Source organism: Triturus cristatus, chromosome 7 (genome assembly GCF_964204655.1).
Source record: "Triturus cristatus chromosome 7, aTriCri1.1, whole genome shotgun sequence".
Lineage (NCBI taxonomy): Eukaryota > Metazoa > Chordata > Amphibia > Caudata > Salamandridae > Triturus > Triturus cristatus.
Window position 1 is genome coordinate 1,122,783,324 of NC_140590.1, and position 23,397 is coordinate 1,122,806,720.

A 23,397-nucleotide genomic window follows, 5' to 3' on the forward strand; every position below is an offset into this window, starting at 1 on the left:
TTTGAAAACCAATTTTTCTCTAGGGAGTTGCCCTTAGAATCCCCACGGGTCTTTAGTGGTGTTGCTCCACTAGAGTTTACCTCTAATGAGGTAATGTCTGTTTTGAAATCATTGCCGTGGGCAAAAGCACCAGGCCCCGACGGTATCCCCGCCGATCTATTCAAGCAGGAACAGGATCTATGGGTTCCCTACCTTCAAACCTTAGCAAATGCCCTGTCTGGTGGCGCGTCGGTCCCGGTGTCTTGGTTTGGGGCAGAGATATTGCCTATCTACAAGAAGGGTGATCGCTCTGCCCCTGCCAACTACCGCCCGATTAGTCTCATCGACGCAGTTCAAAAAAATTACCGCCCGTCTGTTGTTGGGTCGCATTACAAGCTGGATCAACGAACACAACATTCTAACGCCCCTCCAGGCGGGGTTTCGGACACATGTCGGGACCATAGATCAAGCTTTTAGGTTCATGCTTCTTTATTGGAAGGTAGTTCATTTGGGGGGGGGGGAAGCTTTTTGCAGCTTTTGTGGATCTCAGGTCCGCATTTGATACGGTGCCAAGAGCTAAATTGTGGGATGTCCTCCGTGAGATGGGCATGCCGGCTGAACTATTGAGGTTCTTGGTTATTTTGCATTCTCATACATACGCACAGGTCCGATGGGGCAAACCAGGCGAGGTGACAGCGAGATTTAACGTGACCAAAGGGGTCAGACAAGGGTGTGTACTGGCCCCCACTTTGTTTTCCCTGTTTATCAATGGTGTAACTAGGTATTTTCTTGACTTCCCAACAGATGCACCCACGTTAGCAGGCATGAAAGTTCCCCTGCTCATGTTCGCGGACGATACTCTCCTTATTTCTAAAACCCGTCAGGGGCTTCAATTAGCACTGACTCGGTTTGAGTTATTTTGCCGCGACCATGAGCTCGAGGTTAACGTGGGGAAGAGAAAGTTTATGGTCCTTCGTGGCACCCGCCCAGTTAAAGCCAGGGTTGATATGGGTGGCGCAACGCTTGAACAGACCTCCACCTTCACCTATTTGGGGGTCACATTTAGTGACAATTTAAGCTGGAGGCCCCAGATCGACCTCCTTAGTCTTAAGCACTCACAATTAGGTGGAGCGTTGTATAAAGAACATAGACTATCTTGCACCAAACCAGTAGCTCCGTTGATCAAAATCTATGGATCTAAAATTATCCCAGCAGTCATGTATGGTGCTGAGTTATGGGGGTTCAGTAAACTGGACCCTCTGAGGGTGGCCCAAAATAACTTTTTGAGGTCTATAGTTGGGCTACCCACATCAGCCCCATGAATTCCCTTGCTATACGACCTAGGATGTCAGCCTATTGAAGATATGACCCGGTATAGGCCTTTGGCGTTTTGGCGACGCCTATGGACCACCCCGGAGTTATCTCATTATGCAAGGGCACTGCTGGAGGTAAAAGACATGGGGGGCTCCCATAGAATTAGCTGGTTAACAGAAATTAAATCTATCTTGATAGATATGGGTATGGGCGATCTGTGGTTTAACCCTGTGACGGCTGTTTTTCCCCCTAAAAAAGTCTTCAGGGATTCCTACTGGCTTTGGTCACAGCATAAACGTCTTTCCTCCTTGACTGCCAACTCTTTGACAACATGCTACCTGTCTATTAAGGATCAACCCACTCTTGAGGCTTACTGGGATGTAATAACCAAGAAGCTGGACCGGAAACTGTATCATCAATTCAGAATAGGGTCCCTCCCATTATGCTCTTTCACTTCTGGTTGGTCTATTAACGGCAATGACAAATGCCCAAACTGTAAGAATTTAGTCGAATCAGACGATCATTAGTTTACCTTTTATTTCAGTGTCTGGAATTTTACATATTGATATTTTGAGTGACTCCTAAGAGATTTCTAAATGAGAGTGGTATCTCAATTTTTTTTGTTAACATATAAATAACATGAATAATTCTGCATTTTCTAAAGGTTGACTTATTTGTTTATTTTCATGATGATAATCTATGTCTAAATTTTACATCTCATTCTTATTGCTCCTCTAGGCAGCATAAATAAGTCTAAATGTTGTGTACCTAGTCTTAGAAAATAGTCATTTTGCCTAAATGAGTATTTGTTTGCATTTTTGTGGGACCTGATTTCCTCGATATGGTCTTTGGATTGTGATGGGTTGTATTCATCATCTCTTAAGACCTATCATAAAATATTATTATTGGCTTTCATTCTTTCAACCAGAAACTGAAAAGACAAAGAATTTTGACAAAATATTAGAAGCAAAACAATTGGATGATCCCATTTAAGTGAATTATTATTTTGGGTAGGCTGTCAACCTGTGAAAGAAATATTAACGTCAACTTGTCAGGGTGAACGCTAAAGTGGCTAAATAATTTTAAGCTTAACCCCCTGATAAATATGATACAGAGAAGACAGACTCACCTTACAGGAAATTTGAAAAAAATGGTGCGATACCAAACAGTAATAAAGTCAAAACACGAAAACAATAAAATTACCTAAAAGAATTAGACACATTGGGTGAATTGTAATGAACATAATCTAATTAGTGAAACCACATTTGAAAGAACGTAAAAATGCATGACAAAAATATTGGTAATGTCTTGAAGTGCAAATGATAAGTATTGGCACAATATGCTGCTTCATGATGTGATTTTCGTCCAGCCATGATGGAATGAGGGTCAGATACACCAAGCAGATAAAGCCCAGTTACATTTTTCAATCTTATGATTTAGTCTCTGAAATGGAAGTTGAAATCCTTCAGCTAGGGATTGTTGCAATCCATATCCGCAGACGTTCTCTTCATTGCTGGGAGCTGCTGGGATAACTCCTGCTGACGCATTTGGTTATGTTGGAAAAAGCTTTGTTTTGGGAGAAATTTTAAATTAGTGGCAACCAGAGTCATGACATGTTTGGGGATTATAATAGCACCTTTGTTCCGTCCTGATTTCTGCCTCTGGGCGTATTGCCTGATTTAAGGTTTGGCAGATAGGTATGACACTACAAACATGATCGATGCCTTGTTTGGCCTATTACAATTGCATGTGGATTTAAGGCACTTCTTATAACATGGACACTACATAATGTATGTTTTGATTGAGCAACCTATCGCCACACTGTGAGACAAGTATTTTATCTTTTTCAACATGCTCAAATATTCTCTAGTTGGAAAAACCTGTAGTTATATTTGTGAAAGACCTTCTAAATATCAGGCAATGCTTCAAAAAGTTCTTCAGAAACTCTAAACCTTTTGGAGGTCCAAAAATATTCTCAGTCAAAACTTTGCATACTTTCAGAAGCATCTCCTCTTGGTCACTTCTGGGGCTAACAGGAACTTAGGGACAGTACTTAGAATGCAGCACCCACTACAGCAGAGGTTCACAGCATGATTCAATTCAGGCACAGTTGTGACAAGTCACCTAGGTCGATCAGGAAAAAGAGTCTTGCAATGTGTTTTGTCCTTGTAGCCAAAGATAATGATTGGGTTCTTTAAGCGCATTCATTCCAGTCTTTTTTAAAAACTACAGCTCTGATGCATTACAATACAATATGTCATATTTTCTTTTGTTCACCACATACTTCATTGGTTTTTTAAATCAGTATTACTCTAATATTTCAAAGTAACAGGGAAGAAGATGAACACACCTCATACAAAAAATTGGTTATCTGCAATATAGTTGTGAAAATTAGGGGATGGACAAGCATGAATGACTCCAAACAAATGTACTTGATTATCTACAGTGAATTTGGAGAAGTTTCTATAGCACTTGCTACACTCATATTCAGTTAGATGTGCACTTGTTCCTATCAAGCCCAATTGTGTCTGAATCAATTCAATTGTTAATCATAGTTTATTTGCTCCTAAATGAGAATTGTTATTTTGATATGTCTTGCTAACATGTAAAGTAGTATTTCTGTTGTTTAAACACATTTTGAGTTTAATTTTTAAAGTTCTAATGATTGTAAATGATATATCTAATATTTAACATCACTTTCTTATTTCTCTTTCAGACAACAACAGTAAGTTTACCTTTTATTTCAGTGTCTGGAATTGTACATATTGACATTTTGAGTGACTCCTAAGAGATTTCTAAATGAGAGTGGTATTTCAATATTTTTTGTTAACATATAAATGACATGAATAATTCTGCATTTTCTAAAGGTTGACTTATTTGTTTATTTTCTGATGATAATATATGTCTAAATGTTTACATCTCTGTCTTATTGCTCCTCTAGACACCAGAAGTAAGTCTAAATGTTTTTTACCTAGTCTATGAAATTGGACATTTTGCCTTATTGAGTATATTTTTGTATTTTTGTTGGACCTGAATTCCTCGATGTGGTCTTTGAATTGTGATGGGTTTTATTCATCATCTCTTGAGAACTATCATAAAATCATATTATTGGCTTTCATTCTTTCAACCAGAAACTGAAAAGACAAAGAATTTTGTCAAAATATTAGAAGCAAAACAATTGGTTAATCCCAATTAAGTGAATTATTATTTTGGGTAGGCTGTCAACCTGTGAAAGAAATAATAGGCTTAACTTGTCAGGGTGAACGCTAAAGTTGCTAAATAATTTTAAGCTTAACCACCTGATAAATATGATACAGAGAAGACAGGCTCAACTTAGAGGAAATGTCCAAAAAATGGAGCGATTGCAAAGAGTAATAAAGTCAAAACACGAAAACAATAAAATTACCTAAAAGAATCAGACACAGTGGGTAAATTGTAATCAACATAATCTAAATAGCGAAACCAGATTTGAAAATACGTAAAAATGCATGTCAAAAAAATCAGTAAAGTCTTGAAGTGCAAATGATAAGCAGAGGCACAATATGCTGCTTCTTGATGTGATTTTCGTCCAGCCAATTTGGAATGAGGGTCAGATACACCAAGCAGATTAATCCCAGTTAAATATTTCAACCTTATCATTTAGTCTCTGAAATGGAAGTTGAAATCCTTCAGCTAGGGATTGTTACAATCCATATCCGCAGACGTTCTCTTCATTGCTGGGAGCTGCTGGGATAACTCCTGCTGACGCATTTGGTTATGTTGGAAAAAGCATTGTTTTGGGAGAAATTTTAAATTAGTGGCAACCAGAGTCATGACATGTTTGGGGATTATAATAGCACCTTTGTTCCGTCCTGATTTCTGCCTCTGGGCGTATTGCCTGATTTAAGGTTTGGCAGATAGGTATGACACTACAAACATGATCGATGCCTTGTTTGGCCTATTACAATTGCATGTGGATTTAATGCACTTCTTATAACATGGACAGTCCATAATTCATGTTTTGATTGAGCAACCTATCGGCCACACTGTTAGACAAGCATTTTTTCTTTTTTTTCAAGTTCAAATATCCTCTAGTGGGAAAACCTGTAGTTATATCTGTGAAAGACCTTCTAAATATCGGGCAATGCTTCAAAGAAGTATGCAGAAACTCTACACATTTTGGAGGTCCAAAAATATTCTCATTCACAACTTTGCATACTTTCAGGAGCATCTCCTCTTGGTCACTTCTGAGGCTAACAGGAACACAGGGACAGCACATAGAATGCAGCACCCACTCCAGGAGAGGTTCACAGCATGATTCAATTCAGGCCCAGTTGTGACAAGTCACCTAGGCAGATCTTGCAATGTGTTTTGTCCTTGTAGCCAAAGATAATGCTTGGGGTCTTTTAGCCCATACATTCCAGGCTTTTAAAAAAACTACAGCTCTGATGCATTACAATACAATATGTCATATTTCCTTTTGTTCACCACATACTTCATTGTTTTTTTAAATCAGTATTACACTAATATTTCAAAGTAACAGGGAAGAAGATGAACACACCTCATAGAAAACATTAGCTATCTGCTATATATTTGTGAACATTAGGGGATGAACAAGCATACATGGCTCCAAACAAATGTACTTGATTATCTACAGTGAATTTGGAGAAGTTTAAATAGCACTTGCTACACTCATATTCAGTTAGATGTGCACTTCGTCCTATTAAGCCCAATTGTGTCTGAATAATTCAATTGTAAAATATAGTTTGGTTGCTCCTAAATAAGAATTGTAATTTTTATATATCTTGCTAACTTGTAATGTAGCATTTCTGTTGTTTAAACACATTTTGAGTTTAATTTTTAAAGTTCTAATTATTGTAAATGATATATCTAATATTTAACATCACTTTCTTATCTCTCTTTCAGACAACAACAGTAAGTTTACCTTTTATTTCAGTGTCTGGAATTGTACATATTGACATTTTGAGTGACTCCTAAGAGATTTCTAAATGAGAGTGGTATTTCAATATTTTTTGTTAACATATAAATGACATGAATAATTCAGCATTTTCTAAAGGTTGACTTATTTGTTTATTTTCTGATGATAATATATGTCTAAATGTTTACATCTCTGTCTTATTGCTCCTCTAGACACCAGAAGTAAGTCTAAATGTTTTTTACCTAGTCTATGAAATTGGACATTTTGCCTTATTGAGTACATTTTTGTATTTTTGTGGGACCTAATTTCCTCGATATGGTCTTTGAATTGTGATGGGTTGTATTCATCATCTCTTGAGAACTATCATAAAATCATATTATTGGCTTTCATTCTTTCAACCAGAAACTGAAAAGACAAAGAATTTTGTCAAAATATTAGAAGCAAAACAATTGGTTTATCCCAATTAAGTGAATTATTATTTTGGGTAGGCTGTCAACCTGTGAAAGAAATATTAAGCTTAACTTGTCAGGGTGAACGCTAAATTTGCTAAATAATTTTAAGCTTGACCACCTGGTAAATATGATACATAGAAGACAGGCTCAACTTACAGGAAATGTCCAAAAAATGGTGCGATTGCAAAGAGTAATAAAGTCAAAACACGAAAACAATAAAATTACCTAAAAGAATCAGACACATTGGGTAAATTTTAATCAACATAATCTAAATAGCGAAACCAGATTTGAAAATACGTAAAAATGCATGTCAAAAAAATCAGTAAAGTCTTGAAGTGCAAATGATAAGTATAGGCACAATATGCTGCTTCTTGATGTGATTTTCGTCCAGCCAATCTGGAATGAGGCTCAGATACACCATGCAGATTAATCCCAGTTAAATATTTCAACCTTATCATTTAATCTCTGAAATGGAAGTTGAAATCCTTCAGCTAGGGATTGTTGCAATCCATATCCGCAGACGTTCTCTTCATTGCTGGGAGTTGCTGGGATAACTCCTGCTGACGCATTTGGTTATGTTGGAAAAAGCTTTGTTTTTGGAGAAATTTTAAATTAGTGGCCACCGGAGTCATGACATGTTTGGGGATAATTATAGCACCTTTGTTCCGTCCTGATCTCTGCCTCTGGGCGTAGTGCCTGATTTAAGGTTTGGTAGCTAGGTATGACACTACAATCATGATTGATGCCTTGTTTGGCCTATTACAATTGCATGTGGATTTAATGCACTTCTTATAACATGGACAATACATAATTTATGTTTTTTTTTTTTTTTTAAAAAAACCTTTATTCGTATAATTCAGATACACAGCTATTCAGCCGACATCCCGGAGGTTCGGCAGCTCATCAATCGACACATGAAGTCATCCATAGCTCTTATGCAGGATAATGACAAAGGTTTCATTTTTAAAAACTATCTAAAATGAACACAACAAGCAAGGCAGTATACATCATAAGTTCGTGTCAGTTCCCAACGAGGGGGCGGCCCCATTTCCAACATCAAATCAAAGCCACCGGCCGAGAGGATGAGGGAGAAGCAGAGGCGCTAACATTCTAACGGAGGTGCATCAGAAAGACCCAGGTCGGAAGTGAGGCTAGGGGGAAAGTTGCTCCTCTGGTGGTTCAGTGGCAGGAGGCAGACATATGCCCCCCTATACTGGTTCCAACCTCCCCATACCTTATGCCATTTCTTAGGCCTCCCCCGCGCACTATACACCGTTTTCTCCCAAAACATGCTCCAGTCCATGTTGTCCTTCCATGCATCCAGGGTGGGCGGGCTATGAGAGCCCCACAGTCGTGCTATATCTCGCTTAGCCACCATATTGCCTAGGGTCACCCATTGAGTCTGCGCGGCGTCATAATCTGTAGGACCCCACACATTCAAAAGACAGCGCCGCGCCTCTGGATGCAGTACAATACCCGTGACCTCCTGCATCACAACGTGAATCCGCTTCCATAACTCCGCAATCACACCGCACTCCCATATAATATGCAGAAAGGTGCCCACCATCCCGCAGCCCCTCTTACACAGCCCATCCTCGGAAAAACCCATATGGACCAGCCGGGGCCCAGTGACATAAACTCTATGCAGTATCTTAAGCTGGACCAGCCGTAGCCTGGCGGGGATCGCGACCTCCTTAGGAGAGGAGACGGCGTACTGCCAGTCCTCATCGTCCAGCTCAAGGCCGTCCCTAGTCCACTGATCCCGCACCCCCAGGATAGGGGTGGGCGGAATTTGCGTAATCGCGTTGCGCATATCTCCGCGAAACGGTAAAAATCTCCGCGAACACGCAGAAATTCCGCGAACACGCGGAATTGCTTGTTCGCGATACTTTTTTCCTGTTCGCGATCGCTGTTTTCGTGCTCGGGGTGAAATATCTCGCGAACACGCATATTGAGAACGCGAACAAGCAAAAAATGTCGCGAAGTCGCGGAACGCAGATTTTTGGGCAATTTCGCATTCTCCGCGGAACGCGAAATTACCCAAATTCCGCAAATTCCGCGACCGGAACGCAATTTACCGCCCAGGCCTACCCCAGGAGGAGGTCGGTCCGAACGTTCACAAGCTTTTTGTAGATTAGGGAGATTGTGCTCTCAGGCATATGGCCGTCCAGGATTCGGTCCTCCAAAGGAGAGGACTCAGGCACCTTTTCCCCCTCAACGAGGACCGACCGCAGCGCATGGCGCACCTGCACATACCGGAAGTATTCCGTGCCCTCCAGCGCATATTCCATCCGCAGCTCGTCAAACGACTTAATCCGCCCCTTGGTCAGCATGTCCCCCACCCTGGAGATGCCGATCAGATCCCATTTCTCGAATCCCTTAGAGTGCCAAAGTTTTCCCAGCATGTCGGAGTCATACAACGGAGTGGCGAGGGTGAGCCTATCCTTCCAGCCCAGTGAGTTCGTGACTGTCTTTCACACGTGCACCGCCACCCCGGTCGGCCCCGTGAGGGACCCGGCCGGGGGCCTCGAGTAAAGTGCTCTATAGTAGCCACCCCCACGCAGCAACCACCGGTCCATCGCAAAGCCAGGGCTAAGCGCCGGGCCGTAGACTCCATGATTGATCGCGCTCAGTTGGGAGGCCCAATAGTATCTTCTGATGTCGGGAAGCGCGATACCCCCATCGTACCAAGGGAGAGTTAGTTTTGCTATCGCTATACGCGGACGGCCGTCCCACAGCAGCGAGCGCTGTAGACTCTCAACCTCCCGAAAGTAGCTGGCCGGAACCAGCTCCTGGGTGTTCTGCAGGGCATAGAGAAAACGGGGAAGAGACATCATTTTGAATAGCACAGCACGGCCAAGGAGGGATAGCGGCAGCCGCCGCCAGCCCGCCACGTCCCGCCGCAGGCGCGCCAACGGAGGGAGCAGGTTCCTCTCATACCGTACCGTTGGGTCGGCAGAGATATAAATCCCAAGATACATGAAACCCTCCCGGGCGATCTGGATCGGGCAATTCCGCGGGGGAACCGGGACGTCTCCACACAGGGCATACAGATATGACTTCCCCCAGTTAATGGTTAGTCCCGAATTCCTCCCAAAGGAAGTCAAAATGTCGCAGACAACTATGAGGGACTTCCGGGGTGAAGTGAGGTAGAGCAGAATATCATCGGCATAAAGGGAGATGCGGTCTTCGTGGTCAGGTGACCATCGAATCCCCCTCACATCTGGGTGCCATCGTATCCAGGCCGCCAGCGGCTCAAGAGCAAGAGCGAACAACAGCGGCGACAGAGGACAGCCCTGCCTGGTACCCCTCCCCAGGTCGAAGGGACGGGACGCCCTACCGTTGACTGCGACTTTAGCGAGAGGTCCTTCATATAATAGTCTCACCCAGCCCACAAATCCGGGTCCGAAGCCGAATTTCGCAAGCGCAGCCCACAGATATGCCCACTCTACCGTATCGAAAGCCATCGTTGCGTCGAGCGCTGCCACAATGGCCGGCTCCCGCATCGTCCCGACCCTTGCGATCACTCCGTGGATGCGCCTAAGATTCAACGCGGTGTTACGATGCGGGATGAACCCAGATTGGTCAGGGTGGATCAGATCACCGATCACCCTGACCAGACGGTTAGCGAGGATTTTGGCGAGGATCTTCGGCTCGGCATTAAGGAGCGAGATCGGCCTATATGAGCTGCACCTGTTCCTGGGCTTGCCATCTTTATGAATGACCACGATTGTTGCCAGGCGCTGGCCGAGCGGGAGGCAGCCCGTCTCCCGCGCCTCCACAAACACAGCTCGCAAATGCGGAGCGATCTTATCCGGCCGGAGTTTGTAGAACTCAATTGGCAGGCCATTCGGGCCCGAGGCCTTGCCCGGACGCAATGAACGGATAGCCCCCGCGATTTCGTCGACTGTGATATCACCATCAAGATCGTCCCTGTCTATGTCGGAGAGGCAAGGCAAAGCAAGATCGTGCAGGAGTTCACACAAATCCCCCACTGGCCTGTCCGACACGGAGGTATAGACCATGTGGAAGTAATCCGCAAAGCACTGGACTATGCCATCCGGCTCCGTGACCACGACGCCATCCTCCGTCACGAGGTCCGGCACAACACGATTAACCCGCTCCTTTTTATCCAGCCACGCGATTAATTTCCCGGCCTTGTCCCCGACGTCGTACAGACGGCCCTGCTGTTCCCTACTCAAGGCTTTGGCCGCGTCCGTCACAAGGGCCTTGTACTCCGATTGCTTAAGGCTCAAATTATGCAGCGCCGTCTAATTTATGTTTTGATTGAGCAACCTATCGGCCACACTGTTAGACAAGCATTTTGTCTTTTTCTTCAAGTTCAAATATCCTCTAGTGGGAAAACCTGTAGTTATATCTGTGAAAGACCTTCTAAATATCGGGCAATGCTTCAAAGAGGTATGCAGAAACTCTAAACATTTTGGAGGTCCGAAAATATTCTCAGTCACAACTTTGCATACTTTCAGGAGCATCTCCTCTTGGTCACTTCTGAGGCTAACAGGAACACAGGGACAGCACATAGAATGCAGCACCCACTCCAGGAGAGGTTCACAGCATGATTCAATTCAGGCCCAGTTGTGACAAGTCATGATCGATGCCTTGTTTGGCCTATTGGAATTGCATGTGGATTTAATGCACTTCTTATAACATGGATAGTACATAATTTATGTTTTGATTGAGCAACCTATCGGCCACACTGTTAGACAAGCATTTTGTCTTTTTCTTCAAGTTCAAATATCCTCTAGTTGGAAAAACCTGTAGTTATATCTGTGAAAGACCTTCTAAATATCGGGCAATGCTTCAAAGAGGTATGCAGAAACTCTAAACATTTTGGAGGTCCAAAAATATTTTCAGTCACAACTTTGCATACTTTCAGGAGCATCTCCTCTTGGTCACTTCTGAGGCTAACAGGAACTTAGGGACAGCACATAGCATAGCGATTGCAAAGAGTAATAAAGTCAAAACACAAAAACAATAAAATTACCTAAAAGAATCAGACACATTGGGTAAATTGTAATCAACATAATCTAAATAGAGAAACCAGATTTGAAAATACGTAAAAATGCATGTCAAAAAATCAGTAAAGTCTTGAAGTGCAATTGATAAGTATAGGCACAATATGCTGCTTCTTGATGTGATTTTCGTCCAGCCAATCTGGAATGAGGGTCAGATACACCAAGCAGATTAATCTCAGTTAAATATTTCAACCTTATCATTTAGTCTCTGAAATGGAAGTTGAAATCCTTCAGCTAGGGATTGTTGCAATCCATATCCGCAGACGTTCTCTTCATTGCTGGGAGCTGCTGGGATAACTCCTGCTGACGCATTTGGTTATGTTGGAATAAGCTTTGTTTTTGGAGAAATTTTAAATTAGTGGCCACCGGAGTCATGACATGTTTGGGGATAATTATAGAACCTTTGTTCCGTCCTGATTTCTGCCTCTGGGCGTAGTGCCTGATTTAAGGTTTGGTAGCTAGGTATGACACTACAAACATGATCGATGCCTTGTTTGGCCTATTACAATTGCATGTGGATTTAATGCACTTCTTATAACATTGACCATACATAATTTATGTTTTGATTGAGCAACCTATCGGCCACACTGTTAGACAAGCATTTTGTCTTTTTCTTCAAGTTCAAATATAATCTAGTTGGAAAAACCTGTAGTTATATCTGTGAGAGCTTCTAAATATCGGGCAATGCTTCAAAGAGGTATGCAGAAACTCTAAACATTTTGGAGGTCCAAAAATATTCTCAGTCACAACTTTGCATACTTTCAGGAGCATCTCCTCTTGGTCACTTCTGAGGCTAACATGAACTTAGGGACAGCACATAGAATGCAGCACCCACTCCAGGAGAGGTTCACAGCATGATTCAATTCAGGCCCAGTTGTGACAAGTCAACTAGGCAGATATTGCAATGTGTTTTGTCCTTGTAGCCAAAGATAATGCTTGGGGTCTTTTAGCCCATACATTCCAGGCTTTTTAAAAAACTACAGCTCTGATGCATTACAATACAATATGTCATATTTCCTTTTGTTCACCAAATACTTCATTGTTTTTTTAAATCAGTATTACACTAATATTTCAAAGTAACAGGGAAGAAGATGAACACACCTCATAGAAAACATTGGCTATCTGCTATATATTTGTGAAAATTATGGGATGAACAAGCAAACATGTCTCCAAACAAATGTACTTGATTATCTACAGTGAATTTGGAGAAGTTTAAATAACACTTGCTACACTCATATTCATTTAGATGTGTACTCGGTCCTATTAAGCCAAATTGTGTCTGAATAATTCAATTGTAAAATATAGTTTGGTTGCTCCTAAATAAGAATTGTAATTTTTATATATCTTGCTAACTTGTAATGTAGCATTTCTGTTGTTTAAACACATTTTGAGTTTAATTTTTAAAGTTCTAATAATTGTAAATGATATATCTAATATTTAACATCACTTTCTTATCTCTCTTTCAGACAACAACAGTAAGGTTACCTTTTATTTCAGTGTCTGGAATTGTACATATTGACATTTTGAGTGACTCCTAAGAGATTTCTAAATGAGAGTGGTATTTCAATATTTTTTGTTAACATATAAATGACATGAATAATTCTGCATTTTCTAAAGGTTGACTTATTTGTTTATTTTCTGATGATAATATATGTCTAAATGTTTACATCTCTGTCTTATTGCTCCTCTAGACACCAGAAGTAAGTCTAAATGTTTTTTACCTAGTCTATGAAATTGGACATTTTGCCTTATTGAGTACATTTTTGTATTTTTGTGGGACCTGATTTCCTCGATGTGGTCTTTGAATTGTGATGGGTTGTATTCATCATCTCTTGAGAACTATCATAAAATCATATTATTGGCTTTATTCTTTCAACCAGAAACTGAAAAGACAAAGAATTTTGTCAAAATATTAGATGCAAAACAATTGGTTAATCCCAATTAAGTGAATTATTATTTTGGGTAGGTTGTCAACCTGTGAAAGAAATAATAAGCTTAACTTGTCAGGGTGAACGCTAAAGTTGCTGAATAATTTTAAGCTTGACCACCTGATAAATATGATACAGAGAAGACAGGCTCAACTTACAGGAAATGTCCAAAAAATGGTGCGATTGCAAAGAGTAATAAAGTCAAAACACAAAAACAATAAAATTACCTAAAAGAATCAGACACATTGGGTAAATTGTAATCAACATAATCTAAATAGAGAAACCAGATTTGAAAATACGTAAAAATGCATGTCAAAAAATCAGTAAAGTCTTGAAGTGCAATTGATAAGTATAGGCACAATATGCTGCTTCTTGATGTGATTTTCGTCCAGCCAATCTGGAATGAGGGTCAGATACACCAAGCAGATTAATCTCAGTTAAATATTTCAACCTTATCATTTAGTCTCTGAAATGGAAGTTGAAATCCTTCAGCTAGGGATTGTTGCAATCCATATCCGCAGACGTTCTCTTCATTGCTGGGAGCTGCTGGGATAACTCCTGCTGACGCATTTGGTTATGTTGGAATAAGCTTTGTTTTTGGAGAAATTTTAAATTAGTGGCCACCGGAGTCATGACATGTTTGGGGATAATTATAGAACCTTTGTTCCGTCCTGATTTCTGCCTCTGGGCGTAGTGCCTGATTTAAGGTTTGGTAGCTAGGTATGACACTACAAACATGATCGATGCCTTGTTTGGCCTATTACAATTGCATGTGGATTTAATGCACTTCTTATAACATTGACCATACATAATTTATGTTTTGATTGAGCAACCTATCGGCCACACTGTTAGACAAGCATTTTGTCTTTTTCTTCAAGTTCAAATATAATCTAGTTGGAAAAACCTGTAGTTATATCTGTGAGAGCTTCTAAATATCGGGCAATGCTTCAAAGAGGTATGCAGAAACTCTAAACATTTTGGAGGTCCAAAAATATTCTCAGTCACAACTTTGCATACTTTCAGGAGCATCTCCTCTTGGTCACTTCTGAGGCTAACATGAACTTAGGGACAGCACATAGAATGCAGCACCCACTCCAGGAGAGGTTCACAGCATGATTCAATTCAGGCCCAGCTGTGACAAGTCAACTAGGCAGATATTGCAATGTGTTTTGTCCTTGTAGCCAAAGATAATGCTTGGGGTCTTTTAGCCCATACATTCCAGGCTTTTTAAAAAACTACAGCTCTGATGCATTACAATACAATATGTCATATTTCCTTTTGTTCACCAAATACTTCATTGTTTTTTTAAATCAGTATTACACTAATATTTCAAAGTAACAGGGAAGAAGATGAACACACCTCATAGAAAACATTGGCTATCTGCTATATATTTGTGAAAATTATGGGATGAACAAGCAAACATGTCTCCAAACAAATGTACTTGATTATCTACAGTGAATTTGGAGAAGTTTAAATAACACTTGCTACACTCATATTCATTTAGATGTGTACTCGGTCCTATTAAGCCAAATTGTGTCTGAATAATTCAATTGTAAAATATAGTTTGGTTGCTCCTAAATAAGAATTGTAATTTTTATATATCTTGCTAACTTGTAATGTAGCACTTCTGTTGTTTAAACACATTTTGAGTTTAATTTTTAAAGTTCTAATAATTGTAAATGATATATCTAATATTTAACATCACTTTCTTATCTCTCTTTCAGACAACAACAGTAAGGTTACCTTTTATTTCAGTGTCTGGAATTGTACATATTGACATTTTGAGTGACTCCTAAGAGATTTCTAAATGAGAGTGGTATTTCAATATTTTTTGTTAACATATAAATGACATGAATAATTCTGCATTTTCTAAAGGTTGACTTATTTGTTTATTTTCTGATGATAATATATGTCTAAATGTTTACATCTCTGTCTTATTGCTCCTCTAGACACCAGAAGTAAGTCTAAATGTTTTTTACCTAGTCTATGAAATTGGACATTTTGCCTTATTGAGTACATTTTTGTATTTTTGTGGGACCTGATTTCCTCGATGTGGTCTTTGAATTGTGATGGGTTGTATTCATCATCTCTTGAGAACTATCATAAAATCATATTATTGGCTTTATTCTTTCAACCAGAAACTGAAAAGACAAAGAATTTTGTCAAAATATTAGATGCAAAACAATTGGTTAATCCCAATTAAGTGAATTATTATTTTGGGTAGGTTGTCAACCTGTGAAAGAAATAATAAGCTTAACTTGTCAGGGTGAACGCTAAAGTTGCTGAATAATTTTAAGCTTGACCACCTGATAAATATGATACAGAGAAGACAGGCTCAACTTACAGGAAATGTCCAAAAAATGGTGCGATTGCAAAGAGTAATAAAGTCAAAACACGAAAACAATAAAATTACCTAAAAGAATCAGACACATTGGGTAAATTGTAATCAACATAATCTAAATAGCGAAACCAGATTTGAAAGTACGTAAAAATGCATGTCAAAAAATCAGTAAAGTCTTGAAGTGCAAATGATAAGTATAGGCACAATATGCTGCTTCTTGATGTGATTTTCATCCAGCCAATCTGGAATGAGGGTCAGGTATACCAAGCAGATTAATCCCAGTTAAATATTTCAACCTTATCATTTAGTCTCTGAAATGGAAGTTGAAATCCTTCAGCTAGGGATTGTTGCAATCCATATCCGCAGACGTTCTCTTCATTGCTGGGAGCTGCTGGGATAACTCCTGCTGACGCATTTGGTTATGTTGGAAAAAGCTTTGTTTTTGGAGAAATTTTAAATTAGTGGCCACCGGAGTCATGACATGTTTGGGGATAATTATAGCACATTTGTTCCGTCCTGAATTCTGCCTCTGGGTGTAGTGCCTGACTTAGGGTTTGGTAGCTAGGTATGACACTACAAACATGATTGATGCCTTGTTTGGCCTATTACAATTGCATGTGGATTTAATGCACTTCTTATAACATGGATAGTACATAATTTATGTTTTGATTGAGCAACCTATCGGCCACACTTTTAGACAAGCATTTTGTCTTTTTCTTCAAGTTCAAATATAATCTAGTTGGAAAAACCTGTAGCTATATCTGTGAGAGACCTTCTAAATATCGGGCAATGCTTCAAAGAGGTATGCAGAAACTCTAAACATTTTGGAGGTCCAAAAATATTCTCAGTCACAACTTTGCATACTTTCAGGAGCATCTCCTCTTGGTCAATTCTGAGGCTAACATTAACTTAGGGACAGCACATAGAATGCAGCACCCACTCCAGGAGAGGTTCACAGCATGATTCAATTCAGGCCCAGTTGTGACAAGTCACCTAGGCAGATCTTGCAATGTGTTTTGTCCTTGTAGCCAAAGATAATGCTTGGGGTCTTTTAGCCCATACATTCCAGGCTTTTTAAAAAACTACAGCTCTGATGCATTACAATACAATATGTCATATTTCCTTTTGTTCACCACATACTTCATTGTTTTTTTTAAATCAGTATTACACTAATATTTCAAAGTAACAGGGAAGAAGATGAACACACCTCATAGAAAACATTGGCTATCTGCTATATATTTGTGAAAATTATGGGATGAACAAGCAAACATGTCTCCAAACAAATGTACTTGATTATCTACAGTGAATTTGGAGAAGTTTAAATAACACTTGCTACACTCATATTCATTTAGATGTGTACTCGGTCCTATTAAGCCAAATTGTGTCTGAATAATTCAATTGTAAAATATAGTTTGGTTGCTCCTAAATAAGAATTGTAATTTTTATATATCTTGCTAACTTGTAATGTAGCACTTCTGTTGTTTAAACACATTTTGAGTTTAATTTTTAAAGTTCTAATAATTGTAAATGATATATCTAATATTTAACATCACTTTCTTATCTCTCTTTCAGACAACAACAGTAAGGTTACCTTTTATTTCAGTGTCTGGAATTGTACATATTGACATTTTGAGTGACTCCTAAGAGATTTCTAAATGAGAGTGGTATTTCAATATTTTTTGTTAACATATAAATGACATGAATAATTCTGCATTTTCTAAAGGTTGACTTATTTGTTTATTTTCTGATGATAATATATGTCTAAATGTTTACATCTCTGTCTTATTGCTCCTCTAGACACCAGAAGTAAGTCTAAATGTTTTTTACCTAGTCTATGAAATTGGACATTTTGCCTTATTGAGTACATTTTTGTATTTTTGTGGGACCTGATTTCCTCGATGTGGTCTTTGAATTGTGATGGGTTGTATTCATCATCTCTTGAGAACTATCATAAAATCATATTATTGGCTTTATTCTTTCAACCAGAAACTGAAAAGACAAAGAATTTTGTCAAAATATTAGATGCAAAACAATTGGTTAATCCCAATTAAGTGAATTATTATTTTGGGTAGGTTGTCAACCTGTGAAAGAAATAATAAGCTTAACTTGTCAGGGTGAACGCTAAAGTTGCTGAATAATTTTAAGCTTGACCACCTGATAAATATGATACAGAGAAGACAGGCTCAACTTACAGGAAATGTCCAAAAAATGGTGCGATTGCAAAGAGTAATAAAGTCAAAACACGAAAACAATAAAATTACCTAAAAGAATCAGACACATTGGGTAAATTGTAATCAACATAATCTAAATAGCGAAACCAGATTTGAAAGTACGTAAAAATGCATGTCAAAAAATCAGTAAAGTCTTGAAGTGCAAATGATAAGTATAGGCACAATATGCTGCTTCTTGATGTGATTTTCATCCAGCCAATCTGGAATGAGGGTCAGGTATACCAAGCAGATTAATCCCAGTTAAATATTTCAACCTTATCATTTAGTCTCTGAAATGGAAGTTGAAATCCTTCAGCTAGGGATTGTTGCAATCCATATCCGCAGACGTTCTCTTCATTGCTGGGAGCTGCTGGGATAACTCCTGCTGACGCATTTGGTTATGTTGGAAAAAGCTTTGTTTTTGGAGAAATTTTAAATTAGTGGCCACCGGAGTCATGACATGTTTGGGGATAATTATAGCACATTTGTTCCGTCCTGAATTCTGCCTCTGGGTGTAGTGCCTGACTTAGGGTTTGGTAGCTAGGTATGACACTACAAACATGATTGATGCCTTGTTTGGCCTATTACAATTGCATGTGGATTTAATGCACTTCTTATAACATGGATAGTACATAATTTATGTTTTGATTGAGCAACCTATCGGCCACACTTTTAGACAAGCATTTTGTCTTTTTCTTCAAGTTCAAATATAATCTAGTTGGAAAAACCTGTAGCTATATCTGTGAGAGACCTTCTAAATATCGGGCAATGCTTCAAAGAGGTATGCAGAAACTCTAAACATTTTGGAGGTCCAAAAATATTCTCAGTCACAACTTTGCATACTTTCAGGAGCATCTCCTCTTGGTCAATTCTGAGGCTAACATTAACTTAGGGACAGCACATAGAATGCAGCACCCACTCCAGGAGAGGTTCACAGCATGATTCAATTCAGGCCCAGTTGTGACAAGTCACCTAGGCAGATCTTGCAATGTGTTTTGTCCTTGTAGCCAAAGATAATGCTTGGGGTCTTTTAGCCCATATATTCCAGGCTTTTTAAAAAACTACAGCTCTGATGCATTACAATACAATATGTCATATTTCCTTTTGTTCACCACATACTTCATTGTTTTTTTTAAATCAGTATTACACTAATATTTCAAAGTAACAGGGAAGAAGATGAACACACCTCATAGAAAACATTGGCTATCTGCTATATATTTGTGAAAATTATGGGATGAACAAGCAAACATGTCTCCAAACAAATGTACTTGATTATCTACAGTGAATTTGGAGAAGTTTAAATAACACTTGCTACACTCATATTCAGTTAGATGTGTACTTCGTCCTATTAAGCCCAATTGTGTCTGAATAATTCAATTGTAAAATATAGTTTGGTTGCTCCTAAATAAGAATTGTAATTTTTATATATCTTGCTAACTTGTAATGTAGCATTTATGTTGTTTAAACACATTTTGAGTTTAATTTTTTAAGTTCTAATGATTGTAAATGATATATCTAATATTTAACATCACTTTCTTATCTCTCTTTCAGACAACAACAGTAAGTTTACCTTTTATTTCAGTGTCTGGAATTGTACATATTGACATTTTGAGTGACTCCTAAGAGATTTCTAAATGAGAGTGGTATTTCAATATTTTTTGTTAACATATAAATGACATGAATAATTCTGCATTTTATAAAGGTTGACTTATTTGTTTATTTTCTGATGATAATATTTGTCTAAATGTTTACATCTCTGTCTTATTGCTCCTCTAGACACCAGAAGTAAGTCTAAATGTTTTTTACCTAGTCTATGAAATTGGACATTTTGCCTTATTGAGTACATTTTTGTATTTTTGTGGGACCTGATTTCCTCGATGTGGTCTTTGAATTGTGATGGGTTGTATTCATCATCTCTTGAGAACTATCATAAAATCATATTATTGGCTTTCATTCTTTCAACCAGAAACTGAAAAGACAAAGAATTTTGTCAAAATATTAGAAGCAAAACAATTGGTTAATCCCAATTAAGTGAATTATTATTTTGGGTAGGCTGTCAACCTGTGAAAGAAATAATAGGCTTAACTTGTCAGGGTGAACGCTAAAGTTGCTAAATAATTTTAAGCTTAACCACCTAATAATTATGATACAGAGAAGACAGGCTCAACTTAGAGGAAATGTCCAAAAAATGGTGCGATTGCAAAGAGTAATAAAGTCAAAACACGAAAACAATAAAATTACCTAAAAGAATCAGACACAGTGGGTAAATTGTAATCAACATATTCTAAATAGCGAAACCAGATTTGAAAATACGTAAAAATGCATGTCAAAAAATTCAGTAAAGTCTTGAAGTGCAAATGATAAGCATAGGCACAATATGCTGCTTCTTGATGTGATTTTCGTCCAGCCAATCTGGAATGAGGGTCAGATAAACCAAGCAGATTAATCCCAGTTAAATATTTCAACCTTATCATTTAGTCTCTGAAATGGAAGTTGAAATCCTTCAGCTAGGGATTGTTGCAATCCATATCCGCAGACGTTCTCTTCATTGCTGGGAGCTGCTGGGATAACTCCTGCTGACGCATTTGGTTATGTTGGAAAAAGCTTTGTTTTGGAGAAATTTTAAATTAGTGGCCACCGGAGTCATGACATGTTTGGGGATAATTATAGCACATTTGTTCCGTCCTGATTTCTGCCTCTGGGCGTAGTGCCTGACTTAGGGTTTGGTAGCTAGGTATGACACTACAAACATGATCGATGCCTTGTTTGGCCTATTACAATTGCATGTGGATTTAATGCACATCTTATAACATGGACCATGCATAATTTATGTTTTGATTGAGCAACCTATCGGCCACACTGTTAGACAAGCATTTTGTCTTTTTCATCAAGTTCAAATATCCTCTAGTTGGAAAACCTGTAGGTATATCTGTGAAAGACCTTCTAAATATCGGGCAATGCTTCAAAGGAGTATGCAGAAACTCTAAACATTTTGGAGGTCCAAAAATATTCTCAGTCACAACTTTGCATACTTTCAGGAGCATCTCCTCTTGGTCAATTCTGAGGCTAACAGGAACACAGGGACAGCACATAGAATGCAGCACCCACTCCAGGAGAGGTTCACAGCATGATTCAATTCAGGCCCAGTTGTGACAAGTCACCTAGGCAGATCTTGCAATGTGTTTTGTCCTTGTAGCCAAAGATAATGCTTGGAGTCTTTTAGCCCATACATTCCAGGCTTTTTAAAAAAACTACAGCTCTGATGCATTACAATACAATATGTCATATTTCCTTTTGTTCACCACATACTTCATTGTTTTTTAAAATCAGTATTACACTAATATTTCAAAGTAACAGGGAAGAAGATGAACACACCTCATAGAAAACATTGGCTATCTGCTATATATTTGAGAAAATTAGGGGATGAACAAGCATACATGACTCCAAACAAATGTACTTGATTATCTACAGTGAATTTGGAGAAGTTTAAATAGCACTTGCTACACTCATATTCAGTTAGATGTGCACTTCGTCCTATTAAGCCCAATTGTGTCTGAATAATTCAATTGTAAAATATAGTTTGGTTGCTCCTAAATAAGAATTGTAATTTTTATATATCTTGCTAACTTGTAATGTAGCATTTCTGTTGTTTAAACACATTTTGAGTTTAATTTTTAAAGTTCTAATGATTGTAAATGATATATCTAATATTTAACATCACTTTCTTATCTCTCTTTCAGACAACAACAGTAAGTGTACCTTTTATTTCAGTGTCTGGAATTGTACATATTGACATTTTGAGTGACTCCTAAGAGATTTCTAAATGAGAGTGGTATCTCAATATATTTTGTTAACATATAAATAACATGAATCATTCTGCATTTTCTAAAGGTTGACTTATTTGTTTATTTTCATGATGATAATCTATGTCTAAATATTACATCTCATTATTATTGCTCCTCTAGGCAGCATAAATAAGTCTAAATGTTGTGTACCTAGTCTAAGAAAATAGTCATTTTGCCTAATTGAGTAATTTTTTGCATTTTTGTGGGACCTGATTTCCTCGATATGGTCTTTGGATTGTGATGGGTTGTATTCATCATCTCTTGAGAACTATCATAAAATATTATTATTGGCTTTCATTCTTTCAACCAGAAACTGAAAAGACAAAAAATGTTGTCAAACTATTAGAAGCAAAAAAATTGGATGATCCCATTTAAGTGAATTATTATTTTGGGTAGGCTGTCAACCTGTGAAAGAAATATTAACGTCAACTTGTCAGGGTGAACGCTAAAGTGGCTAAATAATTTTAAGCTTAACCCCCTGATAAATATGATACAGAGAAGACAGACTCACCTTACAGGAAATTTGAAAAAAAATGGTGCGATACCAAACAGTAATAAAGTCAAAACACGAAAACAATAAAATTACCTAAAAGAATTAGACACATTGGGTGAATTGTAATGAACATAATCTAATTAGTGAAACCACATTTGAAAGAACGTCAAAATGCATGACAAAAATATTGGTAATGTCTTGAAGTGCAAATGATAAGTATTGGCACAATATGCTGCTTCATGATGTGATTTTCGTCCAGCCATGATGGAATGAGGGTCAGATACACCAAGCAGATAAAGCCCAGTTACATTTTTCAATCTTATGATTTAGTCTCTGAAATGGAAGTTGAAATCCTTCAGCTAGGGATTGTTGCGATTCATATCCGCAGTTGTTCTCTTCATTGCTGGGAGGAGCTGGAATAACTCCTGCTGACGCATTTGGTTATGTTGGAAAAAGCTTTGTTTTGGGAGAAATTTTAAATTAGTGGCAAGTGGAGTCATGACATGTTTGTGGATTATAATAGCACCTTTGTTCCATCCTGATTTCTGCCTCTGGGCGTAGTGCCTAATATAAGGTTTGGCAGATAGGTATGACACTACAAACATGATCGATGCCTTGTTTATCCTATTACAATTGCATGTGGATTTAATGCACTTCTTATAACATGGACACTACATAATTTATGTTTTGATTGAGCAACCTATCGGACACACTGTGAGACAAGCATTTTATCTTTTTCAACACGCTCAAATATCCTCTAGTTGGAAAAACCTGTAGTTATATCTGTGAAAGACCTTCTAAATATCGGGCAATGCTTCAAAGAGGTCTTCAGAAACTCTAAACCTTTTGGAGGTCCAAAAATATTCTCAGTCACAACTTTG